We start from the raw sequence: 22,992 nt of genomic DNA, 5'->3' as shown, positions 1-22,992 counted from the left end.
CGAGGCCCAGGCCCAGGCCCAGACCCCCACGGGCGCGTCCCTGGTCCATACTCAGATTCTCCCTCAACCCCCGGGCGCAACCCTGGCCGGTACCCAAACCCCGACCCCAGGCTCGCCTCCATCTCAGACCCAGACCCCCGAGGCGTGCCTGGCCCCTCCTGCTGCCTGCGCCCGGGCGGAGCGTGCCCGAACTTGCGGATCGCGGTGCGTGTCTGGGTAATTGGTTGATAGGATCTGCCGCTTCTGCCCTGTGCGGGGGCGGCTCCTTCGCTGCAGACGCTTTTGTTTGTAAGGGGCTCCTTGGTAGACCCCGCCGGCGGAGGAAGAGATACTGTTAGTCGCGTGGGAGGGGACCCTCTGGATCTTGTGGTGCCTACTGTTTAGTGGCCAAGCGGCCCTCTCACCCTTTCTCTCTGCACACCCGGCTCTTGGTAAAGCACAGCGACTATCGATGCCAAAAGTGGTGGGAAAAGGAGCCAGGCAGCGGTTGGGGGCGGGGGGGCGGGGGGGAGGCTCTGCTTCTTACTCAGTACACACTCTGGGCACACGGCAGGTTTTCCTTCCCCGCTTTCTGGAGTGGAGAGTCTAGCCCACCCCCTCCCTGTGCTGCCTCTAGCTCTCGTCTTTTCGTGGAGGGTTTCCAGGGTGTCTGTGTCTCCAACCAGCTGCAGTGAGTTGCAGGATTTCCTTCTCATCTTGGGAATGAATACATAGCCTTTTTCTGAACCTCTCATTTCTAATATGATATTGCCCCTCCCAGTACTCCTGTCCCACACCCATCTCCTCTGGAGCACAGGCGCACCCCCCATCCCCCAATCAAATGTGCCAGCTGTGGGTTATGTGAGGGGAAGAACCCACAAGCTTGAGTGGGAGGTTTCTTTAGCTCAGTGGGAATGCTACTTTCTATTGCACTGTCTAGTACAATAGCCACTAAGCACATATGGTTTTTAATCTTCTATACCTTTTTATTCTGAGATCATTGTAGATTCAAGGGAGTTGTAAGAGAGATCATAAACATCCATGTACACTTTTCCCAAACTCCCCGATGGTAACATCTTGTATGACTAGCATAATATCACGTCCTAGATGCTGACATTATCAGACCTCCCAGTGTAATGTGGCTCATTTGTGTGTGCATTTAGGTCCATGCAATCTTGTGACCAACACCACAGCCAAGGCGCAGAACAGTTCCATCCCAGTGGTCTTGCCTGCTGCCCTTTACAGTGGCTGTTTAAGAGTAGATTGGTTAACAATCATGTTAAACACTTAGTTCCTGGTGCTCAGGGCCATGTATGGGCCAGTGTCTGCCTCATCAGACACACAACCCCAGAGAACCAGAGATGACCAGGCCTGGAGTCCATCTGGAGGCAATGCCCTCCAGACCTTATCCTGCAGTCCTGGGCTGATGGCACTGTAATGCTGCTTTGGCCTTCCCCAGGGCATTACCTGCCTGCCTTCTCCTGCTCCACTCAGCAAAGAAAGGGTGCTGCCTCACACCCCAAGCTTGAGTTTGGGTCAGATGCAGCTGATGCTCGCCCCCCTGGGTGGTGAGTTGGCAGAGCCAGAGTTTTGATTGAACTTAGGAGTCCTTGGAAGGGCTGCACCAACCTGGGTCCTGCTGGACTTGCTGTTTCTTTATGACAGGGTTGACTTACTGCTTATCCAGAGGGTCCTTGTGGCTCTTCCTTCTATACTGCCTACTTTGTGGTTAATATTTTTTTTTTGCAATGATATCCGTTTCTACGGGATGCCACTGTTGTCAAAATACAGGAGGCAAAACTTTATGACAACTGAAATGTAGCACTATAACACACACCATGGGTTGGTTTGTGGGGAAAATGGCAGCCCAGGGAGCTGAGTTTAGCCCATGTTCTGCCAGCTACTGGCTGTGTGGGCTTTCAGGCAAGTCATTTGACTTTTCTAAGCCTCAGTTATCTCATCTGTAAAGTGGGTGTTATACCTGCTCTGTTCACCTCCCAGGATGAGATGAGGGAATGAATGAAAGAACACCTTGAATTGAGTACTGTGGGTGAGGATTCTTTGGCATTTTAAGATAATCTGGTTGGAAAACTGCCTCAGAACCTTTCAGAATTTTTGTCAATAGCTATCTGCCACAGCTGGTCAGTTCCCAGTGCTTTGGGACAGGATCCAGGTGTGTGTACATTGGTGGACTGGGATATGAACTTGGTCTTGACCTGGTGGCCCTCCTCCTTACACGTCTCCAGACATTTTTGCCTTAATTTCGGTGATTCACTTCTTCCTCCCCAAACCAGCAGTATGCATTTCTGATTACCTAGTTCTGGTAATGGGACCACCCTTTTTCCTTACTTACCTGTGACTTTTGCCTCTCCTTCCACAAAACCTGAAGTGGGGAGGGAGGAAGCTGTGCAGATACTTAGGGTAGGGTGTTTCAGTTTGAAGCAAAAACCCTTAGCCACCTTCAAAGACAGGAGGAAGGACAGTGCTGGGGTAGGGAGGGATCTGCAGGAGGCAGAGAAATCAGAGATGAATTTTCATTTGAGGAGAAGGTAGCAAGCAACACAGTGCCATTATGAACCCAGGATTGCTTTTTATTACATTAGTATTTTTTTCATTCCACTGCCATCTGCATAGGCTTGAAGAATCCAAAGGAATATAGTTTATTCCACTTCAGCAGTATGCTCAACCAGGAGCCTCCCACCCTCTGGTATGAGGCCCCTGAATTAAAGGAGTTAGTATCATCCCGGGTTCTTTCCAACTTTGGTGGGGATAACCCACACCTTGTGATTTCTGTCTGCGTGGTCTGTGTACATGGGTTTGTGACTTCTCCCACTTGAAATGCTTTTTCTGGGAGTCTGTCCTATCCTGAGGACCCTCTTGGACGGCATCTTCTTCTACAGAGTCGTTTCAGATGCCTGTACTAGGCCAGGCTCCCTCTATCTGACCCCTTCTTGGTGTTTCTGTTCATCTTATGGCACTTGTCATGATGCTGGTGCCACAGTTCTGTTCAGATTGAGGACTCGTAGTGTCCACTGTATTTGGGGGAGAATAACACCACTGAAGATTTTCATCTTGTGTGTTTCCTTGTATAAATAATGTTGGGGCTTTTTCGATTCTAAACAAATGCATTGTCATCATAGGAAACTGAGAAACCATAGCCAAGCACAAAAAAGGGCAAACACCACTGGTAATTATCCTGTCCAAAGAGGAGCTACTGTTAAATGTTGCCTCTGGCCTTCTGATCTTTCGTATGCATGGGCGTGTGCCTACATTTTTGTTTTACAGAATTAGGATCATATGGGCACATTATTTTGTAGCTTGCTTTTTCTCTCCAACTTAATAGTAGATTGCAAGTGTTTTTCTTGTCATTCATGTCTAAACCATAATTAATTTAACCAGTGTCTTATTTGGGTTACTCCCAGTTTTTTCCATAGCAAATAATGCTATAAATAACAGCTTTATATTTAAGTCTTTATATAAAGATTATATAACATGTATACATATATAAAGTATGTAAAGATATTGATTCTATTAAATCAGTGCAGAACTCATTGTTTCTTTAGGACAAGTTCCTAGAAGTGACATTACTGGGTGACAGTTATGCACATTTTTAAGGTTTTGAATACATATTCCTAAATATTTTTCCAGAAAGTTTCTTACCTGCTTATACATGCTATTTTTTATCCATCCATCTCTGTCTCTCTCTCCATCCCTCTCTTCCTCCCTCCTAGCACTGAGCATTTTCTCATTCTTTCCCAATTAGGTAAGTGAAATGGTTTTAATTTGTGTTTCTTAAGTTATTAGTGAATTAAAATTTTTCCATATTTATTACTTATTTGTGTATCTATTTTCAGCTGCCTGTTTTTGTCCTGTATCGTTTTTCTCTGTGAGTGTTCCTTTAGAGTTATTGAGTTACGGGACTACTTCTTCACAGAAGGTTTCCATCAATGCAGGTGGTACCATGGGTGACTGGTTTTAAGACTGCTGTGGCCTTGCCACCAGGCATTCGACCTGGGCCCTCCAGGAGGGCGAGCGTGTGAGGAGACTGTTGGTGGACTGGCCAATGCACTGGCCCTCCAGGTTCTACCGGGGTCCACTGGGTGTACAGTGTTTTATGTCAGCAGATCTCCTCTGACCCCCAAGATCTTATCACTGGCTGAGGCTATTGCCCATGGCTCTGAGGGACACACTTTTCCATCTGGTGTAATGTGCGATGGCCGCTGGGATGCGGCCAAGGCCAGGCCTCCCCATTAGATGGCTGGGCACTTGCCTCCCATGGGCCAGTTGAGAGCTGCCTGGACACAGTTTGACTCATCTGTGTGTGTCAGCTACGCCTGTGTGTGTCAGCTACGCCCTTCCAGTTTTGTTGTATTTGTGCGTGTCTGTGTTTAAACAGGTTCAGTGACTTGATTTTGGAAGTCACGTCTAGAGGAGACTTATCAGGACCCCACATAGGGAGTCAGTCTGGTGAGCACTGATGGCACTGCTGCCCCTGGAGGGCTGCCGACCTCTTGTGGGTCTGTGACCTTTGAGCAACGATATGCCCTGCTGGCCTTCCTGGGGTACACCCCAGCTAGCCAAGGGGTAAAGCCCTTTCCTAGGGCCCACAGCATTTCAGGTAGAGGGAAGGCGTGAGTTTTCCCAGTTTCAGGGAAGAGGAGGAGTGTCAGGGATTGGGAGATGCAGCCACTCAAGGTTTTAGAAGTTCTAATGTCTTTGACTCACATCCAGAATTAATGCAAAGGGGAGAGGCATCTGACCCTTTCTTGTAAAAGGGTCTCCAGGCCCTTTAGAGGCAGCAAGGAGGGAACTTGGAATGACAGCAGCAGAATACCTCAGGATTAAACTTGTTCAGCTGGCTCTTTATATGTCAAGTCCACTTCCTCTTGGCAAATTTCTATTGTACCATGAACCTGGTCCACTGTGGGTGGTACTGTACTCCTGTGCATCCCCCTGGATATTCCCTAGCATACACTCTGCAGCTCTGCTGTGAGGCTTCCCCAGACACACTAGGGACATACAGGATGGTCCACACTGAATCCTTCCCACTGTGCAGGTGTCACATTCTGAAGTATTAATATGCATTTAACACTCATTCGAATATATGTGCCAGACACGATTCCAAATACATTTTGCAATTGCAGATAATAGTTCACTAATGCCCATCAGAATCCTGTAAGATGGATTATTTTATCACCCCCATTATACAAAAAAAGAAGAAACTGAGTCACAGGGAGCTTCATTGGCCTGCCCAGGATTATAAAGCTCACAATGAGGGATTGGGACACAGATGGTCTGGCTCCAAAGTCAAGAAGGGTCCCACCAGTTGTCCATGGCTGCTGATGGTAGAGGGCTCATGCTCTTCTTAGGATCTGATGATCCATAAAGTCCAGACCAGGGTATAGATGCAGATGTTTCCAGCTCTCCCTGCATAGAATGAGAGATCTTTTCAGCTATTTGGATCTAGAACCTGCAAGAAGCAGCCAGGAGGGTAGAAATTTTATTTTTCTTGTATCACTGTAGAAGGTTCTTACTGCATGGCTTCATGGAAAGTCATCTATTCAGTAACTGTTCTTAAAAGCTCAATCCCATCCATCCATTTGTTTATTTGTTTACTCTTAAGGAGCAACTACTGAGTGCCAGGCATAAGGCTTGTGCTGGGTAGAAGGGTATCAGCATCCCTGCCTTAAAAATTTAAGGTCCAGTGAAGGTTCAGTCAGATAAGTGGGAAGATTTGGGTAGGGTGGTGAGGAGGGGACCCTTTGATAGTCAAGATGTCACCAAATCCACAACTTAGCATCTCAGAGGTTAAATCAGAGGTTGAAATCAGAGGTTTCCAGTACAGACCAGCCATCTCACTGCCCAGCAAGACCAGTCAGTGTGCTTGATACACTCCCCCCCACTTGGGATTTCTCTCATCAGTCTCTGCATCAGCAGTGGGTGATGCCTGTGTGGGGTGGTTTGAGAATCTAGGCCTGATCTCCATTACTCCAAGAAACAGCTGGGAACCAGCTCCCACTTTTCCTCATTTGGGGCTCTTTAATCCTCCCCATATGTGCTGGGAGGCCAGCTCAGAACCTTAACTGCATTTCTCAATGGTGCGCTTCAAGGAAAAATTCAGCATCTATAATAGCATGCAAAGAGTAGTGTTTTGTATACATTAGGCACTCAATAAATGTTCCTTGAGTTGAATTCAGATAAAAAAACAACTGGATTTTCCTGATGGCTACTGGTTCAGAAATGATCTGTTAGGATATTTTGGAAAATATGTTTTGAGGAAATTGACAAGTACTTGGACTTTTGAATTGATGCTAGAACTAGTTAAGATTTGGGGGGATGATTGAGAAGGGATGATTGTCTTTTGCAGTATGAGAAGGACATAAGATTTGGGGGACTAGGGACAAAATGCTATAGTTTGGATGTTTGACCCTCCAGAGCTCATGTTGAAATTTGATCCCCAGGTGGGCCCTGGTGGGAAGTGTTAGGGTCATAGGGTGGATCACTCATGAATGGCTTGGTGCCTTCCTCATGCTGATGAGTGACTTCTAACTCTGTTAGTTTCAGCAAGAACTTATTGTTAAAAAGAGCTTGCCACCTTCCCCACCGTTGCTTCCTCTCTTGCTGTGTGATCTTTGTGCACCTATCCCCTGCCCCCTTAACTTTTCACCCTGACTGGAAGCAGCCAGAAGCAGGTATTGGTGCCATGCTTCTTGCACAGCCTGCAGAACCATCAGCCAAACAAACCTCTTTATAATTTTTTTTAAAGACTTGATTTACCAGTTGGCTTTTTTTCAGGGCATCCCCGAGAGGCATCAGTAGCAGTGCCCTCTCCTTCCTGTGAAGGTAACTGATAATAGTGCCATGGGTTGGAGGAGGAAAAGGCAGGACTTAGGAAATTAAAAACACCATGTTGCTATTGCTGTTACTGTTGTTGTCTCCTAATTTCTTAGTGCTCAGGGATAGGTCAGGAGTCTGCTTGTTGCTCTGCGCTTCTAGGGATGGTGCTTGTGCCCCTTTCTTATGAACCATTAGCCCTACACATTTCCTCTTCCAGGACTACCTGGGCCCCCTCGAGTGCTCTGAGGGCCAGTCTGCTGGGGATGGGGCAGCTGGACCTGGGGACTTCTGTTACAACTGTATCATCAGTTACCTTTGACCCCATCTTCTCCCTGCCACTCTTGTGATCCTAGAGCCCAGGGATGTGCTCTTCTTCCCCCTCAGTCCCGGCCCTGCTCCTCCCTCATTCTCCCCTCACCTGGTTTATCCATCCCATATGTTCTATGCTGCTGGCAGAGGCATCTAAGAGGATGGGGCTCCACTCTCCATCCCTAACCAGAACAAGTGTGCTCTGTGTGCATGTGTAGCATTTTACTTGGGGAGAAGGAAAGGCTTTGTTGTCCAAAGAGTTTGAAAACCACCATAGTACAGGATGGTTCTAGCATGGGCACACCCAGGTCCTCCTACATGGCCCAGCCCATGTTAAATTCCTAGTTTGTCTGCCCTGCCTCCCCCCAACTTGATACTTTCCCAGCAAGCCAACTCTTGCCCGTGGAAGCTCAAATCACTGCCCTTTCAGGATATATCCTAGACCCCCTTAACTCAGTGACACTACCAGCTTGGACAACATAGCAAGACCCTGTCTCTACAGAAAAAAAACAGAAGCAATTACCTGGACACAGTGGCACACACCTCTAGTCCTAGCTTCTATTCTTGTCTCTCCTGAGTTCAGGGAGTGGACATGTGTGTTACAGTAAAGTACACTCATGTTAAGTATACAGCTTGATGATCAAGTTCCAGAACATTCCAGTACCCAGGAAGACACCTTCATGCCCTTTTCTAATTGGTACCTACTCCTAAGGTAACCACCATTAGAGTCTCTATCACCAAAGACGAGTTTTGAATGGAATGATATGATATCGGGCTGAGCCACTGTGTCTGCTTTCTCTTGTTCGTTGTGATATCTGTATGGCCTATTTATGTTGTGTGTATCAGTAGATCTTATTTTTTATGGAGGCTTGGTATTTCATTGTGTGGATAAGCAACAACGTACGTATCTACAGGAGCTGGTGGGGGTGTGGGCTATTTCCAGTGCCATTCCTGGTAACCAAAGCTGCCATGGGTGTCCACGTCCATGTTCTCTGGTAGATACACACGCAACTTCTCCTCAGTACGTAATGCACTTGCCATTTTGATTAGTCACATGGAAGCTCATGGTTGTGACATTTAGCCATTTACAAGGCTGGGTTTAAATGACATAGAAATAGCCTATGGGGGTGGTTTCTGTCGTTGAGCTTACCTACGTTTCAGCACTTGGATTGTTTTTGACTCTGGCACTCACAGACACTCTGACCCTGACTGGATTTGAGGTGGGTAGTTGTTGTCATAGGTCCTGGAGGCCTTGAACCAAACCTTACTGGGTATTAGTTGATTGCTCAAAATAAATCAAAAGAGATTATTTATTTTACAGAATTTAAGGTCTATAATAAGTGAAGGGGCTTTAATAGCCCTTCGTCTGATTCTGTGGTTTGACCAGTTGCTCTTGCGTTTCCTGGCTTTCCTTTAGTCCACTCCAACTGGCCATTCTCTCTGGGCTCCTCTGGTGGGCTGAACATTGCAGAAGAATCTGGGATCCACGGTGAAGGAGGACGGACCTGATGCTGCACCAGAGGTTCAGGGACATCTCCGTGCCAGGGGCACTTTGTGTACTGTGAAGATTGGACGTCTTCCTTGGAAAAAATGCCAGAGTTTCACATGTTTCGGAAGGAAGACTATGGTCACTTGTGGCAGACCATAGAAACCTACAGAGCCAAGGGTTTCACTATCCCTTTGCCTGACAGGCAGCTCATCTCTTGTACACATGTTTGAGGATGATGGTGAAGGCTTTGTGTCTCAAGGGTCATTGAGCACTGTGGGAGCTTCTCTGTTCCTCCTAAAAGTCAGCCTGCTAAGCGAGTATTTTTATTTTCTATTTTATCACATCAGTACGCTTATCATAAGATGGATTATGTATTATAGGTCAGTCAGTTCTACTGTGGTAGATCTCTCTCTGCCTTTGCTTCCAAGACAGGATGTGGTAGATCTCTCTCTGCCTTTGCTTCCAAGACAGGATGGAAGCACACTCACTCAGATCCTTAAGTGGCCTCTTTCTGGGGATATGAGCTGGTATGCTGGGACCCCCAGAGGTCCCTGATTAAGGACTATGAAAGAAAAATTTGGGGGGCTACTAAAGCTGTTGTTTTTAGGTGGTCAGCTGTCCTAGAGGAATTTGGAAAGGAAGGCTATATTAGAATCCTGTTCTCCATGGCTCGAGGGGCCTCAGCTACTAGCTCCCTACCCACAGTTCCAGTCTCACTACCCACTGGTCTCGAGTAATAGCAGGGTGCTGCTATGGGACAAAACAAACTTCTCTGCCTGCAAGATGGTCCCTCTCAAGGTGGAGGAGGAGGTACCCACCCACCCCCATGGCCTGTGGTCACCTCGGGCCCATCAGCACCTGTATGTGCGATGAGAAGAAGCACAGGCCCAGCTGCAGGGAGAGGCCTCCTGGGCCTTGCATGAGGCCTGGTAGTTCCAGTCACCTGGGCTCTGCTATGACCCATGGGTGATTGGTGCTGAGTATCAAATCCTGTGTCACCTCGGGTGTCTGGGAGATGTTCTGTCTTCCAGAAGTGGAAATATTGCCTGGAGTTGACACTGTGTGTACAGACAGAAGCCGCAGTGTCAGGGAGATGCTCTCATGACAAATGACACATTGAGTAAGCTCCACTCACTTACCAGAAGATAAGCTGCCCTGGAGTCCTGGCATGCAATGAGACCTGTCCCTCAGGGAGTCTCTCTGTGAGCCCAGACTTCACCTGTCCTGCAGCTCAAGCTGGGGGCAGTGTCCTGGGGATGAGGCTTGACAGGTTGGTGGTGCCTCTTCGACCAGGCAGTGGTGGATGCTGGTCACAACCTGGCCAAGGGTTAGCCCCTGGCACTTGGGAATGTACCAGATGTGTCACTCTCCACCCTGAAGTTCTTCCTAGAGTATGTTTTGATGGATCCCATCCTGCCCTGGCCCTGCCTGGGACCCCGGTCAGGCCTGGTAGTAGAAACTGTCGCCCAGGCACAGCACCTGGAAAAGAAGACTGTTTAAATGCAGTCTTGTGACTATAATTTCCTTTCTTGAGACCTCAGCTGTGTAGCAGTCTTTGTACTGGGTACTTGGCAGATGATTATGTTTCTGCTTTTGATGCTGCATGCGGTAGTTAGCATCCCTGGTGATGGAGGTGAGGACCATGAGGCTTAGTGAGGCTGTGAACATGCAGCAAAGCCACATCTTAAACCTTGTGTTTTGGGGTCCAGATTCTCAGTTACAACACCATCCTACGGCCCATCTACCTGTTACCCTGAGTACACCTCCTGGAAAATAGACACACCTACTCTGAGGTCATGTCATGAGTCTACCCACTTCCCTCCCCAACATCTCCCAGACACCACTCATGGCTGGACTGCTTCCTAAATGCTCTCAGGCATTCTATGCAGTCCTCTCTCCTCAGCAGCCCGAGCTTTTGATCCTGCCTGTGAGCACTGGTGCAGGTGCCTTTGACCCTGTGTATGGTCCATCGGGGGCAATGGCGTAGGCAGAAGGAGTGCAGACCCAGGACCGCAGGCCAGGCTGCCTCATCCTCTGCCTCTGGCAGTACTGCAAGAGGCTCTCTGCAGCAGTGGCCGGAGTGTGCCTGGTGACCCCAGATCCCTGGCGTGGACATGTCACTTAGCAGAGGCCTGTTGAATTATATGGCTGAAGGTGGGCGGCAGTCCCCATCTTCGCTTTCACCTGGAACCATGGGCTATGGTGAGCACAGCTCTTCTCTCTTGGAATTATCAAAAGGTTATTTCGTTCTGCAAAACGGCTGCCTGCCAGCAGTGAAAGCAACAGACCTAAGAAAGCAACAGGTCTCCCTCAGGACTTGGGACTTGTGACTCAGCTGAAGAGGAGAAAGCTGAACCTGTCAGTGGCTGAGACTCATGTTGTGAGCCTAAAGTAGACTTACTGTTCTGCTCTGTTATAAATCCATGCTTGCAGAAGGCCCCCTTTTACTGTGTTTGTGACTCCAGGTCTTGAGAGGGACTTGGCAACCAGCCCTTGAATGCTTGTGAGATGCTGTGCCCCTCTCCAGGTCTTTGGGAGAACAAATGCGTGGTGAACAAGTTGAACTAGTGATTTGCTCCCATCTGCTGAGGTCTTACTCTCTCACCAGGCCCTGCCTGAAGCACAGTATATGTAATCATATTAGATTCTCACAGCAACCCTGTGAGGAATGTTTTTATTCTTGCTTTACAAAGGAGGAACAGTATCAGAAAAGTTTAATAAATGATTCAGAATTACGCAGCCAGCACAGGTGAGGATTAGAACCCAGGTGTGTCCACTCAGAAGCCTCGCTCTTTGAGGCTCTGTTCCATTGTCTGTGTCCATGTCTATGTGATTCCACTGACCCTGCCTGTGTCCCCCAGCCCCGTGGAGCTCAGACACAGAACCCAACCTGGAAACTGCCTAATCTTCCATGCATCATGAGCTCATGTTGGAATGGTACCCCCTTCTCCTCCACAATCTGGGTGTCTGCTTAAGTGGATTTACCTTTTGGGAAAGTCTTATGAAGGACAGATGAGCAACCTGTGTTCACACCCTGCCCACTCAGACCCAGGCTGGTTCCCCTGGCCCCCATCCTACCCCTTGGCACCAGGCTCTCACTGGGCCCTCGGTACCTAGCTCCTGGAGCAACCCTGACCTGCTCATGCTGCTCCCAGGCTGACAGGCCTCCTTGTCCGTCCCCTCCACAAGGGTATCCCCTCCCATGTGGGGTGCTCCTTCCCAGAAGGGGCATCCCTTCTCTCTGATCTTCTATTTGGAATTTTCTCCTCCACTACTGGAGGTCTTTAGGCTTGTCTAATTCTCTCCTGGAATTCAGCCTCAGTGCCTTCATTTACTAGCCTTGTGGCCATGGGCAGGTGATTGAACCCCTTTAAGTCTCAGTCTCCTGGTCTGTAAAATGGGAACAGTGACACCTCCCTAAATAGAACTGTTGTCAGGATTACAGAGAGCATGCACAGAAAACTTGGCACTGTATCTCCTCTACCATATTGTAAATCCCTTCTGGGCAGTGACCATGTTCATAGACCTCTGTGTCCTCCATCCCACCCCTGCCCCAAGCCTACATTTATCAGTGCTGGGTACATGGGTACAGAACACACCCATGAACCAGAGTGGCAGGCCCTCTGCCGTGAGTGTGCGTGCTCAAAGGGGGGACCACAGGGTGCAGTGGGTTCCTGGCCCCAGCAGTCATCCTGGGCCATCTCCTGCACTACTTAGTGCTTGTCTGGGCAGTTCTGTGGGTGCCGAGGGTTGTGCCATCATCACTCTGGATCTTGGTGGGTGGACAGGGCCCAGGAAGGGGCCAGGCTCCACCCCATCTGACTCACAGGTATGTGGCCCGATTTTAAACTGTCCCAACGTGTCAGCCCAGGAAGTAATTCCACAGCAAGCTACAGCCGAGTCCCACACTCCGACAGCCTGTGTTTCTTTTTAGACCCATTGCGTTATCTTTTCCTATGTGGAGTTCTCTCCATAGTTTTCTACAGGGCATGGGTGTGCACACAAGCTCCCTTGCTCGAAGGTCCAAGGTGGCTCACATTTACCATGCACATGTGTGAGATTGGATGTGTCTGTGCTTGGCTGGTAGTCCAGCATCCATCTCTTTTTCCTGACAGACCTTGCTCTAGGCCATGGGCTCTTGATGTCTAAGGTAAGTCCCGTCCCCTGCTAGTGACTGGTTTAGAGATGGGCATGTGACCCCACCCTGGCAGTGAGACACAGGGGTCTCCTTCCTCTGAAGTGTATGTATAGTGGGACTGTCAGAGGCACCCGAGAACCCCCACCATGGCCTAAGGCTACCTGTCTGTCCCTGGAGCATCTGACACACACGATGAGGTCCTGCATACCTGGCCACCCACACTACCCTCCCAGCTCTTGGGGTTGTCCAGGTTCCTTGGGGTTGTGCTGTAAGATGAAACGCTCTGTGTCCTTACTCTTCACCCGATTATTTCCACTCCTTCTACACCCAGTTTAAATTAAGGCCTATGTTCTACAGTCTCTTTGTTTTTAATTACACATTTGTACGTGTGATTAATGTCTGACTTCCGGCTCTCGAGCAAACCAGCACCCCTGTGTAGGCACTTTGTTTGTTTGTTCAGTACCATGTAGACAGCACCGGTTCAGGGCCAGTGTCTTTGGCATTTGGTAGAATGTTGAATGAGTGAATATTGAAACACAATCCATAGCTGTGATTAGCAAGATGCTCACTGGGCTGTTTACCACCCTGTTTTTCAACTTTTAGTGTGCACATACGCCCTGAATCTTGTGAGAATGGTCTGGGGGCTGAGGCCAAGTGTCTCCAGCTGGCTCCAAGTGATGCTGATGCTATTGCTGGATCAAGGAGCAGGAGCAGGAGCTAGAACTTTCTGAAATGGCTCTGCCTGGACCCAGTCCAGAGTTCCCGACTTCTTTGGCCCGACGGGGCTCCTGGCTCAGAAAGGATTCCCTGCCCAGGGGGCCTTACTGTTTTGTGGTACATTGTGCCAGAGTAGTTTTTGACCTAGTTGGGATCACACAGCAGGTTTGGCTTTCTGTCTTTTTTTTTTCTTCCCCCACTTAGCCTATTGTAAAGGGTTCCTTGAATACTTAGACCCTTTTAAAAACATAGCTTCTGCATGCCGGTAGTTCCGGCTACTTGGAAGACTGAGGCAGAAGGATCCCCAGAGCCCAACAGGTCGAGGCTGCGGTGGCCAGGAGCATGTCACTGCCCTCCAACCTGGGTGACAGAGTGAGAATCCAACTCAAAAAACAACAACAACAACAACAAAAAAAAAAAACATGGCTTCTGTTGGCTTCATCATGTTTCCATCTGGGAATGTGCTTTTGTGTGTTTAATGCACTCTTCCTGTTTGTAAATATTTGTTTTTTAATCTTTTATTTTTCAGAGACAGGGTCTCACTCTCACCCAGGCTGGAGTGCAGTGGTGGGATCATAGCTCACTGTGGCCTCCAACTCCTAGCCTCAAGGGATCCTCCCTCCATAGCCTCTCAAGTAGCTAGGATTACAGGTGCCACCTGGATGTTCCCCAGGATGGTCTGGAATGGAACCCTGGGGGCTAGGGGTGGGGCCTTAGGTGGGAGGCTCAGTCTATAGGCCTGGGGGCAGGGTCTCACTGGGGACCGACCTAGGGTAGCAGTGTAGTCTGGAGGGTGGGCCCCAGTGGTGGGACCTGGGTGGTAGGGCAGCTACATGAGGGTCCCTCCCTTGGAGGGAGAGCTGCACAAGGACTGGGAACCCTGCAGAGCTGACTTGAGGAGTCAGGGGATCATGTGGATGGGCCTGGGGTGCACTTGTGCTGTGATGGCCTATGTCACTCAGAATTATGGAATGCACTGACTTCCTCTTATGTCTTGTTCTCCTGTCCTTTTCCCTGTGTCTCATTACCTTCTCACATGTAATATAATATAGAATAGAATAGAATAGAATGTAATATAAACTGCTTACTGTCTGTCTTCTAGGATGAGTTTCATAAGAAAAGGCCCTTTTCTGTTTTGTGTGTGCATTCCTACACTCTTGTAGGAAGCCCCAGGGCTCAGAGGCCTCCAGAATCATCTGTTAGATGCATGAAAGCAGAGCCCTACCTTACACTACTCACTTGCTCATTCAGTAAATGTTTTTAGTACCTACTGTATACTAAGCTCTGAGGGGGATAGAAAGGAGACCACCTTTTTCTTTTACAACTGTAAAGCCCAGCATGGGAGAATAGGGGTACAATGAATAAGTTTCTACTTGGACTGAAATAGTGAGTTCAAGCAGACACATGTCACTTAAAAGAACACTTCTGTGAAAGTGTCCTGGGCCTTCTTAAACTCTGGTGGCTTGGTGGTTCAGAGAGCTGCTCTCTTGAAAGGAGTTTCTGACATTCTCTTGCTAGGGTCTGTCCTGCGGAAGGATGGATGTGGGCTAGGGAGTGTGTGGGAAGTCCTCAGACTCTCAGGAGAGTCCACCTGCCTGCAGCAAACATGTGGTGTGTGCAGTTGCTAGTGGAGAACCCAGCTCAATGATTGTGACTCAGGGCCCGCCATCCACGTTTGACCAGAAGCAGAAGGTGAACTGTCAGAGTGATTCACTACATCCCTTCCTGGGTAATTTGGAAACAAAGCCTTTTTTTCCAGAAAACACAACCTTGTTTCTTTTCACCTGTTTGCACGTATTCTTTGAAACATTCCCTTCTTGTGTTTGTTGTTTGAAGCCATCTTAACCTGCGTGCTGACTTGTTTGACTCCAGATATGGGGAGGTAGTGGCAAGTACAATGTACACAGGGCCAGCCTTGTGGGATTGTGCTCCATAAGGGAGACATGGGACACATTTCATGACTTTGTGCTTGAATCTTGTTCTGTCTTCCTGTGTTGTAACACCGTCAATATCAATTTAATGAAGTTCTAGAGTTTTATTTAAAAACTGAATGACAGGTTTAATGCCTTAATTTAGTGAAGAATCAAGCACCTACTGTGTGCTTACAGTCAGTATGACAGTTTCCTGCCACTTGTAATATGGCAGCTAAACATTTTAAATTTATGGCTGCTTGCTGTCTGAGAAGTGACCTGGTTCCCCAGCAGATTTTTGACTAGTAAAAGCTCATCATTAATGCTTGGTTCTTCGGTGGGCCTTTGTTGACCCTTGAAGTGAAAGCCAGTCATGTCTCTGGAGGTACCTTATAAGCATGGGCCAAAGGACTTAACTTGAGTTGGGGTGCATCTGTGAAGCAGGCGTCCCTCCCCCATAGAACTATGAGTGTCGAGTAAAAGAATGTTTTCAAAATACATTAATTAAGTGGAAAAATCTGTGAGGTAGACCCGCATGGACAGTGTACTGCTATTATTTAGAAAAGAGAGAAGATAGATACAGTTCACATCTGTCTTCATGCCCATAAATTGTCTCTGGAAGGCATGTTAAAGACTGAAATCATTGTTTGCCTTTGGGGAGGGTGCTGGGTAGCTGGAGACTTCACTGGATATCTTTTGAATTTTGAGCTTTGTGGTTATGTATCACTATTCAAATCATAAAGAGAAATGTACCAAACAGTGTGTGATCCATGTATAATTTTTTTTTAAGCATACATGTTAGAAAAGCCTTGGAAGAATGCCCTCTGATAATAGCAGTGGTTTTCTATGTGGTGGTGTGATAGGCAGAGTTGTCTCAGTCAGATGTTGCTGTGTGGAGCCCTCAAGAGCCAGCCCAGGGGGTGCTGGGACAGCCCCAGAGCAGGTGGGCATGTGCCTCCTCCTATCTCCCAACAGCACCTCGGGTGTTACATTTTCCTCCCTTTGCATGGAAGGTGGGGTGGAGGGATGTCAAGAGTGAAACTCTGGTTTCTACTGATTCCCCCAGAGTGGCTGTGTTCACAAGCTTCTCTGATTGCTTGAGGCAATATTACCTTGACTTGTGTGCAGAAGAAGAAAGACTGCTTTTAAAAAATAGCAGAGTATTTTGAGGAAATGACAAAAGACAATAGAAACTCAGAGTCAGAAACATTTGCCCTTCAAGTATAATTAGACTTTTTAATGAAAAACCAACTTGAAAAGGGGAAGTGAGCTGGGAGGAGGGGAATTGAGTCAGATACTCTGGCAGAGAGTGAGCAGAGTGATTTTGAAGAGGTCATTCTAGCTCTGTGTTTAAGTTGCCCCCCTCTATAGAGGGGATAATGCACCTCTCCCATGTGGCTTGAAGATTAGAAGTAATGTGTGTCCATCTCATGCCCCCAAGTAGCTATAAGAAACACAACATTGCATGGGCTTTGCTTGAGTGATGGAAACAGCCAGGAGGGCCTTCCTTCCCTTTGGGTCATTGAAGGACATCACATGGGTCCAGGACCTAAGTGTCCTCCTTAGTGTGAAAGAACCTGGGTGAGAAGAATGCTCTATTTAAAATTCTCCTCATTCCTTTGAACACTTTGCAAAGGAAGCACAGACATAGTCCAACGTGAGGTCTGCTTTATGCGTAGACTAAGAAGTGGTGCCACAGTTCCTTTGGGGATGGGATTGAGCCAGAGCTGTACTTTGATCAGCAAAACTGTGACATTTTAAAGTTTTTAAGTAAATAGCAGCTGAATGGGCTTAAGATGAAGCCAAAGAACCATGTTTTCAGTGGTACAAAGAATGCAAACACAGTTGGAGCACTGGACCCTAGTCAGGAAATAGGAGTCTTATTTCCACCCTGGAATCAAGTCACTCTGTGGCCTTGGGCAGGTTCTCTCACCCTCACTGAGCCATCATTGCGGGGGCTTGGAAGGGCACTTCCAGCTGTGAAGCTTCTGACTTAGTTCAGGGCATGAAGACAGTGATCTAGACTTGACACCAAACATGAGCCCTGTTTGTGCCAGCAGTGAGAGAATCTGATACAATTAGGAGGTTTTCCCGAACTTACTGAATCAGGACTCAGGGGAACTTTGGCAGGCCGGAAAGATTTTGGATTTCTGTTTTCGACAGCAAAAGGGTTTAATACCTTTCTAGAGTCATTCATGCTCTGAAATAATCCATGCTCTATGCAAAATGTATTTTAGATGGACCCTCTTAGGTATCAAGAAAAAGAAAACTTCATGTTTTTACTATCTTTTAACCTAGAAAGTAATATATAATTGTGGAAATGGTAAGGAATTACCATCGTGGGGATAGGTGTCAAATGATAAAAATAGATTCATACTGCCAGAGCCCTGTGACTCCAGAAATATCATTCATATAATTTTAGTTTCCGAGTTAGAGAAGAAAGACTGAGGACTTTTGCAGTTTGGGGTCAGGGTGGAGACAGGCATGTGAGAGAAGGCAAGTTGTGTCCTGTTTGGATGCCTACCCTCTGTCCTCCTTACCAGTCCTACACCATGGGGCCCATTTGAACTGGAAAAGCCTGCCCTACCAGCTGGGTTGGACCAAGTCTCATATCCTGTGCCTCCTCAGGAAGGCCCCGCTGTGATGCAGCACAGGTCTTGCCTGAGTTCTTAACTCTTCATCTTCTAAGGGGGTTATGTGCTGACAGCAGATGATGGGCTCCCTTGGTCCCTTGGGACGTCCCGTTTGCTTGGAGCAAAAGCAGAGCCTCCATTTAGCATCTGCCAGTGCCATTCTTGGGGTTTTCGTGTTTCTGAACATGGCTGTAGATCAACCTTCAATTGGCTGTTTGAAAACATTAACCTTTGAGGTGAATGTCTTTTTTAAAAAAACAAATAACAGCTCTATACACTGTCATTAACATGAAATAAAATTCATACCTTTAAAGCATAAAATTCAGTGGGTTTTGGTGTATTCACAGAGTTGTGCAGTTATCACCACTATCTAATTTTAGAACATTTTCTTCACCATTAGCGGCCATTCTCAATTCCTCCCTCCCTCCAACCCCTAGCAACCACTGTTCTACTTTGTCTCTGGGGATTTGCCTACTCTGGACATTTCTTATATGTGGGGTCATTCACTATATGGTCTTTTGTGTCTGGTATCATTCACTTAGCATAATGTTTTCAAGGTTCATCTTTGTTATAGCATGGATCAGTACCTCATTCCTTTGTATGACCGAATAATATTCATTTCTGTGGATATACCATGTTTTTCTTACCCATTCATCAGTTGATGAACATTTGGGTTATTGTCATATTTTGGCTATTGTAAATAATGCTGCTGTGAACTTCATGTGTAAGTTTTTGTGTGGGCATATATGTTCACTTCTTTGTGATATATACCTAGCAGTGAGATTGTGGGTCATATGGTGATTCAAGTTTAACATTTAAGAAACTGCCACACTGTTTTCCAAATCAGTTGCACCATTTTATATTCCTATCAAAGATGTATGAGAGTTCAGATTCCTCCACATTCTTACCAGTATGTTATCATTTTTTTTATAACATCCTGGAGAGTTTGAGGTGGTAACTCATTATGTTTTTGATTTGTATTTTCCCCAATGACTAATGATGTTGAATATCTTTTCATGTGTTTGTTGGCCAGTAGTATATCTTCTTCAGAGAAATGTCTATTCAAGTTCTTTGCCCATTTTAAAAAATTGAGTTGTCCAGCTGGGCTCGGTGGCTCAGCCTGTAATCCTGTGCCTTTGGGAGGCTGAGGTGAGTGGATTGCCTGAGCCGGCAGGTTTGAGACCCGCCTGGGCAACGAGACCTCATCTCTACAATAAATCAAAAAATCAGCCGGGCGTGGTAGCACAAGCCTGTAATTCCGGCTACTTGGAAGGCTGAGGCAGAAGAATCGCCAGAGCCCAGCAGGTCGAGGCTGCGGTGGCCGGGAGCGGCCACTGCACTCCAGTCTGGGCGACAGAGTGAGACTCCAACTCAAAAAATAAATAAATAAATAAATTGGGTTGTCTTTTTATTGTTGAGTTTTAAGAGTTTGTTTGTTTTGGTTTTTTTTAAATATGCTTGGTGCAAGTCTCTATCAGGTAACCGATTTGCAAGTATTTTCTCTCATTTTAGATTTTTTTCTCACTTTCTTCATGGTATCCTTTGAAACACAAAAGTTTTTAATTTCAACGAAGTTCAGTTTATATATTTTTTCTTTTGTTGCTTCTGCTTTTGGCATCATATTTAAGAAATTATTGCCTGGCTCCAATAATGAAAATTTAATCCTATGTTTTTGTCCAAGAGCTTTATGATTTTGGCTCTCACATTTAGTCTGTAATCCAGTTTGAGTTAATTTTCTCATATAGCATGAGGTAGGAGTCCACCTTTATTGTTTTGTATGTGAATATGTAGTTATCCAGCACCATTTATTGGAAAAAGGCTATTTTTCCCCCATTAAATTGTCTTAATATTCTTGTCTACAATAAATTGATCATAAATGTAAGGGGTTTTTTTCTGGACTCTTAATTCTATTTCCTTGTTCATTTATATGTTTACCTTTATGTCAATACTATGTGTGAGTTTTGAAATTGAAAAGTGAGTTCTCCAGCTCTGTTCTTCTCTATCAAAATTCTTCTGGATATATTGAGTCATTTGCATTTCCAAATGACTTTAGGATCATCTTGCTGACTACAGCAGAAAAGACAGCTAAGATTTTCTTGGGAGTTGCACTGGATCTGTACATCACTTTTGGGAGTATTGCTAGCTTAACAGTATTAAGTCTTCCAATCCATGATCATGAACATGGAGTGTGTTTTCATTAATTTAGATCTTCTTTACTTTTTTCAACAATATTCTGTAGTCTTCAGTATGTGAGTCTTTCACTTATTTTGCTTATTTCTAAATATTTTATCCTGTATAATGCTATTGTTAGTGGAATTGTTTTAAATTTAATTTTCAGATTGTTTATTGCTACTATATAGAAATACAATTTTTTGTGTGTTGATATTGTATGCTGAAATAGAGCTGAGCTCACTTATTAACTCTAATAAGGATTTTGTGGATTCCTTAAGATTTTCTATATATAAGTACATGTAATATGTGAGTTGAGATATTTTAACTTCTTCCTTTCCAATATGATGCCTTGTATTTTCTTGACTAACTGTCCTGGGTAGAACCTTTAATACAGTGTTAAATAGAAGATGTGAAAGTGGAAATTCTTGTTTTGTTCTTGATCTCAGGAGGAAATCACATTAGCTGTGAGTTTTTATATATGCCCTGCTCTTTTTTTTTGAGTTAGAGTCTCACTTTGTCACCCAGGCTGGAGTGCAGTGGTATGTTCATGGCCACTGCAACCTCAACCTGCTGGGCTCAGGTGGTCCTTCCGCCTCAGCCTTCCAAGTAACTAGAACTACAGGCATGTGACACCACGCCCAGCTAGTTTTATTTACTTATTTATTTATTGTAGAGACAAGGTCTCGCCAAATTGCCCAGACTAGTCTCGAACCTCTGGGCTCAGATAATCCTTTTGTCTCCACCTCCCAAAGTGCTGGGATTACAGGTGTGAGATACCACCCCTGGCTGTCAGGTGTTCTTTTTACATCTATTAACATCATCATATGTCTTTTAATATCATATATTACATTGACTGATTTTTGGATGTTAAACCAACCTTGCATTCCTGTGATCAGTCTCACTGGTAATGGTGTGTAATCCTTTTTATATGTTGCTGGTTATGGATTGCTAATATTTTGTTACAGATTTTTGTGTCTCTATTTATAATGGATATTGGTCTATAGTTTTATTTTCCTGTGATGCCTCTTTCTCATATTTGTGTCTGGTTAAAATTGATCTCATAGAGTAAGTTGAGAATTGTCCCCTCTATTTTTTGAAAGAATTTATGAAAAATTGGTATTAATTTTGTAAGCATTTTGTAGAATTCACTAGTGAAGACATCTGGGCCTAGGCTTTTCTTTGTGGGAATTTTAAAAATTACTAATTCAATCTCTTGTTATAAGTTTATTTATATTTTCTATTTCTTTATGAGTCAGTTTTGGTACTTTGTGTCTTTTTCAAGGAATATGTTCATTTTATTGAGATTTTCCAAATTGTTGGCATATTCATAGTTTATTCATAGTGTTCCAATATAATTCTTTTTTAAATTTTTATTTTAGAACAGTTTTAGATTTACAGAAAATTTGCAAAGACTGTACAGAGAATCCCCATATATGCCATATCCAGTTTTCTCTATTATTAATATCTAATATTAATATATTACATTTTTATAATAAACTAATACTGATTCATTATTATTAACTGAAGTTCATACTTTATTCAGATTTCCTTAGTTTTACCTAAGGAAATCTTTTTAACTTATGTTTCAAGATCCCATCCAGGACAACACATTTCATTTGTGATGTTTCCTTATGCTCCTTTTGGCTGTAATAATTTCTCACTTTCTTTGCTTTTGGTGTCCTTGATAGTTTTGAAGAGTACTATTAAGATATTTTGTGGAATGTCCCTCAGTTGAAATTTGTCTGTTGTGGTTCTCATTTTTAGACTGGGATTATAGATTTAGGAGAGGAAGGCCACAGTAGTAAAGTGCCATTTTTATCACATCATGTCAAGGGTACATACTCTCAACATGACTTATCACTATTGATATTGATATTGGTTACCTGACTGAGAATATTTTCCAGATTTCTCCACTATAGAGTTATTCTTTCTTCCTCCTTTTATACTGTAGTTTTTGGAATGAACATATGTATAGCCTATACTTAAGAGGTTAGGAGTTATCTTTACTTCCTTGAGGGTGGTGTAGCTACATAAATTATTTGGAATTTTTCTGCATGAGAGATTTGTCTACTGTCCCCCATTTATTTATTCAGTCGTTTATGTAATTACGGACTCACAGACCTTGATTTTATACTTGGAATTATAATCTAATTCTACTTTATTGCTTAAATTGTTCTAGCTTTGGCCATTAGGAGCTTTTTCAGTTAGTTCCTGTTTTTCTTTGACATACCTCCATGATTGTGGGCTTTGTTTTATTTTTGGAACTTCCTTACATTCTGGCATTATAACATACCACAGGCATATCTTGTATCTTTCTTGTGCCAGTCCTTGAATCAGTCATTTCTCCAAGGAATATTGGTTCTTTGGGTGCTAGGTATGATGGTTGCCACTAGAATGCCTATAATCCTTCTTAATTCTTTAAAGCCAATAGTAGTGACCACTCTGCCATTCTTGATTTTAGTAGTTTGAATCTTCTCTCATTTTTTTTTTTTTTGTCAGTCTACTTAAAGATTTGTCAATTTTATTGATCTTTTCAAAGAACCAACTTTTGGTTTTGTTATTTTCTTTGTTTTTCTAACCTCATTTATCTTTAATCTCAATTATTTTCTCCTTTTTACTTGCTTTGGGTTAAGCTTGCACTTCCTTTTTAATTTCTAATGGTGGAAGTTTAACTCAAATTTACTGAATTAAAATTTTCCTTTTAAAATATAGGTCTTTACAGCTATGTTTTCCTCTAAGCACTGTTTTGTCTGAGTCTCATAAATTTTGGCATGTAATGTGTTTTTATTAATCTCTATTTTCTTCTTT

General features: G+C 45.0%; 1 protein-coding gene across 1 annotated transcript in view; it reads left to right on the top strand.

The window, feature by feature from the left end:
• Positions 1–22,992, top strand: part of PARD6G (par-6 family cell polarity regulator gamma) — an 85,385-nt gene that overhangs the window by 862 nt on the left and 61,531 nt on the right. The gene's annotated exons all lie outside the window — the stretch shown is intronic.

The sequence above is a fragment of the Carlito syrichta genome, unplaced genomic scaffold (genome assembly GCF_000164805.1).
Source record: "Carlito syrichta isolate Samal-C Ts95f unplaced genomic scaffold, Tarsius_syrichta-2.0.1 Scaffold302383, whole genome shotgun sequence".
Taxonomy (NCBI): Eukaryota; Metazoa; Chordata; class Mammalia; order Primates; family Tarsiidae; genus Carlito; species Carlito syrichta.
The sequence above is the reverse complement of the archived record's forward strand: the minus strand, read 5'-3'. Positions and strand labels throughout refer to the sequence as shown.